Source organism: Cervus canadensis, chromosome 31 (genome assembly GCF_019320065.1).
Source record: "Cervus canadensis isolate Bull #8, Minnesota chromosome 31, ASM1932006v1, whole genome shotgun sequence".
Taxonomy (NCBI): domain Eukaryota; kingdom Metazoa; phylum Chordata; class Mammalia; order Artiodactyla; family Cervidae; genus Cervus; species Cervus canadensis.
This window is the reverse complement of record NC_057416.1, coordinates 23,203,005-23,210,624: the sequence shown is the minus strand read 5'-3', so window position 1 is coordinate 23,210,624 and position 7,620 is coordinate 23,203,005.

Genomic DNA, 7,620 nt, shown 5'->3' with positions numbered 1-7,620 from the left:
CAGATGATGAGCTTATACCTTAGTACTGTTGCCAGTATCTATGGGAAGGTTAAGATACAATAACCATTCACTTATTCAACAAAGATTTATGGAGCACCTTCTACCTGCCAGGAATGAGCACTGAACAAAATGACAAAAACTCTGCATGAATTTATGTTCAGGAAGTGAAATAAAGACAACAAACAAACAAAAAAATAAGCAAAACATTTACATATGGAGGAAAATTAAGCAGGTAAGAGGAAGGTGGGGATGATTCTGTGGGAAAGGGTCTTGGAATTGTAAATAGAATGGTTATGGGAGGTCTCTCTGATGATGTGCTACTTGGGCAAAGCCCTGAAGGAGGGAAGGAGCCAACTGTGAGGCTCTCTAAGGGAAGAGAATTGCAGGCAGGCAAACAACAAATGAAAAGGCCCAGCACTGACAACGTGCCTGGAATGTTCAAGAAATACCAAAAGAAAAAAAAAAAAAAGAAATACCACCATATTTCACACTTTCCTTTCGCTGTATGGTATCAGCATGCAGGAGACCCATGTTCTGTGAATGGTAATTTTGCTGTTACTCTCCAGGTACACCTAGGGAAAAATCCCAATGATTCCAATGCCTTCCACCTAAGAAAATGACTTCCCCAAATTGGACAGCTCAAGGAGGAGAGCCTCCCTAAATGTTTCAGGTGTGGCCCAAGCCTAAAAGAGGGGTTTTAGAATCAGTTATTCTCTTACTAACCCCAGTGAAAAACATACCTGCTTTCATTTAGCATTAAAGTCCCTGGATGAATCCACTGTCAATGATAGATCTGTATATTGAATACCAGGTTTTTTAAATTGTTCTAGACTGAACTAAATATGTGATATTTGGCAGAGTAGAATGTCATTTGTTTCTGAGTGGTTTACCCATGGCTGCCTGGTGTCAATATATTCATGCCTGGAAAATCCCATGAACAGAGGAGCCTGGTGGGCTACGATCCATGAGGTCTCAAAGAGTCGGACACGGCTGAGCGACTTCACTTCACTTCTATATGTTTGGGTTTGTATCTGAGCTCTGTCCTGTTAATCTGTGATGTCTGTTCTTATGCCCTTCCCATGCTATTTTTATTGCTTGACTCTGCAATATGTCTTAATATCTGATAAAACAAGTTCTCCCTCTTTTTCAAGACTAGCTTGACTCTTTTATGTGTTTTTGGTCTTTCACGTACATTTGAGGACAAATGTATTGGTACTTAAAAATCCAATAAAGCTTCTCATTAAAAATGAATTCACTAGATTAATTTGAAGAGAACTGACATATTAAGTCTTTCTCTTGAAACATAGGACTGTTTATTCAGACCATGTTGTATGCTTTAAAATTTTTAGTTTTCTCCATAGAAAACTTGTCCATTGTTGGTTAATTTCCTAGGCACATTATGGCTTTTATTATTGTTATGAATGGTATGTTATCTTACATTGTACTTATTTAGGTAGGTTATTTTTGGTGAGAAAAAATACTATTGATTTTTATAATGCCTAAACTTCCTTATGAATTTTAATATTTTTTTTATTCTGTTGATTTTTTCCTAAGATGGCTGGTCGTATTTCTATAAGTGTTTTAGCTTTACTTTTCCTACTTTCATACACCTTTATCTTTTTCTTTTCTTACTGCTTTGTCCAGAAGTCTTGGTAATTTGTTAATAGTAATGATATCCACACTGAACTCATGGAAATGCATATAGAATCTATTTAATGTAACAGTTTCTGCAGGTTCCAAGGTCTTTTCCTTTACTACTTTAAAATATTACTTTATTTTCTTCTTGAATCTAATATTGTTTCAAAAGTCTGCTACCAGTGTGAATCTTTTCCAATTCCCCTCTCCCCATTTTGAATCCATAAAATCTAGATATTGGCATTATGCTTCTACCTTCAATACCCTCCATATCACATATTCCTTTTATGTTTTCCATATCTTTATTTTTTCCTGTAGCTGCCTGGGAAAGTTCCTTGACCTGATTTTACAGTCTCTAACTTACTTTTTAGCTGTGTCCTCTGTGCCTTTTACCTATTTGTTGCATTTCCCCTCTAATTATTTTATTTTGTCAAAGGATAACCCAGGGGCCTTTAGTTAATTTGCTTCAGCCATTTAGTCACATGAGGAAGGCAGTCATTTCACTATTGTTAAGAAACAAAGGCAAGAACAGGATTTAAAACACAAAAGAGAGCAGAAAAAGGCCACAGTCTGGAAATAGTGATTGGTGTGCACATATTTGGGGTATAGTGGTTAACCAGCAACTTGAATAAGCCGACAGAGGTATCAAAGAAAATGATTTCAGTAGTTTGTGGATTTTTGGAAAATGGTGAGTATTTAACAAGAAAGCCTCATATTTCTACTTTTTCATGATTTCTTAGTTCAGATTGCTAATATCTTTGTTTATCTCCTAAAGCATCTTTGACATTCTTGGCTCATCTGTTCTAATGATTCTGATTCATTTGGTATGTGTGATTCAGCTTGTCTGCATTTCATGGTCTCTTTGCTCCTCCACAAGTGCCGGGTTATTTTGAGCTCATGTGAGCTCTTGCGCCCATGGGAGTGTCTGCTAATGTAAAGTGGGGAGGAGGCATGTGTGTGACCCTCCAGACGAATTTAAGAAGGAAGCCAGGGAGCCCGCATCACCATGGAATTTTTTTTAATCACCCTCATTTGTTGTCACTTCATTTGATAAAGACAACTCTGTTCAGAGTTATACCGTTAATCTCTAAGGAAGAAATAGCTTTGAGAGACCCACTCCCCAGTCCATTATCCATCAGCCCTGGGATTTGGAGGGGGAGGGGAAAAAGAAATCAGTGTCAGAGGTTAGCTGGTCAGCCTGTTGTTTTCATCAACCTGTCTCCCCAGCCAAGTGCGCTGATGCTTCTATTCTGATACATCCTGGGCAAGCTAGGGATGTTGCAGTTCCTTTCTGCTTTCCTTCAGGCCTTCTCAAGGCAGCTTCTAGTTGCCCACCACCCCCTGGCAGAGCCCTGTCCCCTGCAGATAAACACGTCTGCCTCACACACCGTTTCAAAACGGCCTTCAGGCTCCCAAGGAGTTTCTTGTTTTGTTGTTGTTTTTAATATTCATTTCTCAACTCCATGTTTTCTTAATTCTAGAATTTTTCCAGAGTTCTTGGGAGAGAGGAGTTAATCTGTTATGAAGCTACATTATTCTTTCTGCAATATTGAGATATGTGTTATATTAGTTTACTAGGGATGCCATAACAAATTACCCACTGACTGGATATTTAAGATTTTAATATTTTATTCATCATAAATTCTTTGCATTAGTTTTGATCTATATAGAGATTGCACTAAAATAGTGTTTATCTTAATTACTGAGGATTTCTTTTTGGTGCTTCCGGAAATTTTGTGCCCAAGTTGAGTGCCTTATTGCTTTACTCTAGTCCTGGCCCTGTTCCACCCCCCCATGCTTCCTTCCCTCTTTCATTTTCTGCTGACTGTCCCCATATGCTCTGAATTTTACACTTCTCACCTTTTCAGGAACCTTGAATTTTGTGCTCTCCTTTCTGTCTTCTGTACTTTCAATCTTTTCCTTGCACGTGGACCTTTCCCTTTTGTATTTAAATGTGCTGTGCTTAATCGTGGACTGTTGCCTACCAGGATCCTCTGTCTGTGTGGATTTTCCTGGCAACAATACAGGATTGGGTTACCATGCCCTCCTTGAGGACATCTTCCCACCCCATGGATCAAACCCAGGCCTCCCTGATTGCAGGCAGATTCTTTACTGTCTGAGCCACCAGGGAAGCCCAAGAATACTGGAGTGGGTAGTTTATCCCTTCTCCAAAGGATCTTCCCAACCCAGGAATCGAACCAAGGTCTCCTGCATTGTAGGCATATTCTTTACCAGCTGAGCTGCCCGGGAAGCCTGTATTTAAATGAACTCAACTAAAAATTTTCCAACTTAAAAAGCCAAAGCAAACCAAACATCTTCAACCTCATTACCCCTGCAGTTGCTGCTTGCTTGCTCGCTCGCTCGCTCTCTGTCTCGCCCTTTGGAGCTAAACTTCTAGAAAGTATTGTCTCTTTTCCTACACCATCTGCTCTGGATACAACCTAACCCTAATTTGGATTCCATCCCCACTGCCCAAGGCCTTTCCTTCTCCATTGAGGTCATCAACTACCTGCATATGGTAGAGTCCTGTGGGCTCCTATCAGAGCTCATCCTACGTGACCCTGAAAAAACAGCATCCAACATTTTTGGTCATCATTTTTACTGAAACAAGTTTCTTTCTTTGGTCTCCTTGACAATGAACTTGCCTGGTTTCCCTCCTATCTCTCTGGCCATTCCTTCTCAGTCTTCCTGATTAGTCCCCACTCACATTCAATCATTGAATGCGGGAATTCTTTCAGGGCAGGATTTTAGACTTTCTTGTCTTCTCTTACATTGTTTTCTCAGTTTAGATTTTCTTAGTTGTTCCTATCCATTCCTCTAGTTTTGTTTACCATCTGCTTGCCAATGACTCCTACTAAACATTTTTCCATCCAGGATGTTAATTCTCAGCACCAGAGACACATGACCAATTGCCTACTCATGAACACCTCCAAGTCCACACATCCAAAAGTGAACTCATCTTTCCCCTAAAACCTACTGTCATTTCTTTTCTCAGTAAATGGTTCTAAAAACCACATAGTTGGATTCACTTTGGGGTTTTACTTTTGACTTTTAATCTTCTTCACCTTCCTTAATCAAGAGGCTACAAAGGTAGAATGACGTGGGTTGTGCTGACCTCTGCAGGTTTAGCAGGGAATACCTTCTGTCTCCTTCCAGAATTCTTTTCTGTACTTCGACACCCCATGCTTGTTCTTATCTGAAAGTTTTTCCAGCCTGGTTCCTCTCATTCTTCTTCTTTATTTAATATCTATCTATTTATTTGGCTGTACCATGTCTTGGTTGTGGTACACAGGATCTTTAGTTACAGCCTGTGACTATGTTTTAGTTGTGGCATGTGGGATCTAGTTCCCTGATCAAGTATCGAACCCTGGCCCCCTTCATTAGGAGCATGGAATCCCACCCACTGGACCACCAGGGAAGTCCTCCTCTCATTATTTAGATCAGATTAAACTTTTCTCCAGAATGTTTCCCTCAAATCTCCAGACTTGGTTAGATTCTACTCTTAATGAGATCTGCTTCCTTCCTGGGCATGTTTTTTTTTCTTTTTAAATAAAGATTTGACTGTGTAAGAAAAGACCTTGAAGAGCAGTGGCTTAGATGACATAGAAGTTTATCTGGGAGGTTAAAGCCTGGCCTTGTAACACAAGGATGTCTGGGGCCTGGAGTTCTTCTATCTTGCCCCTCCACCATTCTAGTATCCCTTCCTTAGCCCCGTGTTCCAGACATCTCAGCACTCTGAGTGCCTTCCAACCAGCAGAAAGAGGGGAAAATTGGAAGGAAGAATGTGCTTTTAAGGTCACACCCAGAAGCCATGCACATTATTCATGCTTCTATCCCATCTGTTGGAACTTAGTCACATAACCACACACTCGTTGCAGAAGAGGCTGGGCAGAATGTTCTTTTTGGTTCTGTGAACAGTTACCTATGAACAGTTGAAAGTCCCTTGTAGAGAAAGGGGAGATCGAATATCTGGACAACTAATATTCTCTGCCACAGTCGCGGTAAAACACACATATCCATGCACACCCTCTCTCTGCACAGAAGGCGTACTCATCCATCCCTTCCCGAGTGGAGACCACCCCCAATCCTGTTCAGCTGGTGCCTCAAGCTCTGTGTCTAGGCTCTCTAAGGGAGGGCTCAGATGGGGCGCCTCTTGGTCCAGCCACTTATAAACCAAATGACAAGTTATCTGCTCTGATCATACCCAGTAAGAAGTGGTAAGAGCAGGATAACTGGAATAAGAATGCTGATTTGGGGGGGGGGGGGAGGAGGAGGAAGAAATGGAAAATGCAGGCCATCACTAGTTCGCAGAAATGATCAATTGTGCTGAGCAGGAACTAGAAAGACTCTGAGCTCAGAATGTTGAACTCCTGTGGCCAGCACTGCTTCTGCTTTCAGAGGGATGGGGAAGGACAGGGGTGTATGTCCTATCTTCTGTGGGTCTCATCTGATAATACTCATTTCTCTTATATTTGCTTGGCATGAACTTCTTTGCTACGTAAAACATTTGAAAGTTTTTTATTCAGTTTAGATATACATACGTATGCATGCCATATATAAATGCATATATATAGATACACATATATGATTTGTGAGTTAAATAATGCTTTTTTCTGTAGTTTCTCTTCTGGTGTGGTGTTATGCAATTGCTTAAAACATTTCTGAGAACTGTACAAATCATATCCTATCTCATTTTGAACCCAAACAGGCCTCCGCTCTGCCCACCGCATCCCCATGTGTAGCCTTGTTGACAAGCACAGGCCAGCATGACGACTCAGTGATGAGGGAGGTGTGTGCAAATTTTGACCCTCTCCTTAATTATATCATCCAAGAAAGTTTATCTTACACATTTTGTATGTCTGTGTTTAAATAAACATGATTGAACCTACATATTAAAGATGTCAGATTGATTTTGAATTTGAGCAGAAGCAGCTCAGTTCAGGGTTTTGGTATATAAAGTAAAACATTTTCTGTTGTAAGGAACATCAGATATTTACATACCATTTGAATCATAAATCATTCATTTGAAGGTTATTGTAATTCAACTGAGTCAGACTGAGAAATAAGAAAAGCAAACATTACAAATAGGTTATATTTTAAAAACATACAATTTGTACTGAAACTTTCTTTCAGCTTCCTAATGTAATTATATTATAAAAGAAACTCATTGAATGATTTTGAAAATTGTAGCTTTCTTTGATTGTAAAGGCTATGCATATTCAATTAGGAAAATTTTAAAAAAATAGAGCAATGCATTCCTTTGAGAATTTAATAATTGAGAGTCCCTTGTACTGCAAGGAGATCCAACCAGTCCATCCTAAAGGAGATCAGTCCTGGGTGTTTATTGGAAGGACTGATGCTGAAGCTGAAACTCCAATACTTTGGCCACCTCATGCAAAGAGTTGACTCATTGGAAAAGACCCTGATGCTGGGAGGGATTGGGGGCAGGAGGAGAAGGGGACGACAGAGGATGAGATGGCTGGATGGCATCACCAACTCGATGGGCATGAGTTTGAGTCAACTCCGGGAGTTGGTGATGGACAGGTAGGCCTGGCGTGCTGCAATTCATGGGGTCGCAAAGAGTCGGACACGACTGAGCGACTGAACTGAACTGAATTCAATATCATATATTTTCTCTTTAAAGACAGCCCATAGGCTGTACAAGAAGTTAGTTTCTTGAAGTGCCACTAGAGGGCAATAAATTCAAAAATTGATCTATGATGTATAAACAGGCTTCTGTGCTGTGGAGGTGCTGGTTTTCAGTTTTAATTTGGGAAGACAGCAAAAAAAGAATAAGAATTAAAAATTTAGTGGGTAGAAATATATCCAAATAATTGTGGTGCTGGAGAAGACTCTTGAGAGTCCCTTGCACAGCAAGGAGATCAAACCAGTAAATCCTAAAGGAAGTCAACCCTGAATATTCATTGGAAGGACTGATGCTGAAGCTGAAGCTCCAATACTCTGGCCATCTGATTCTCATTGGAA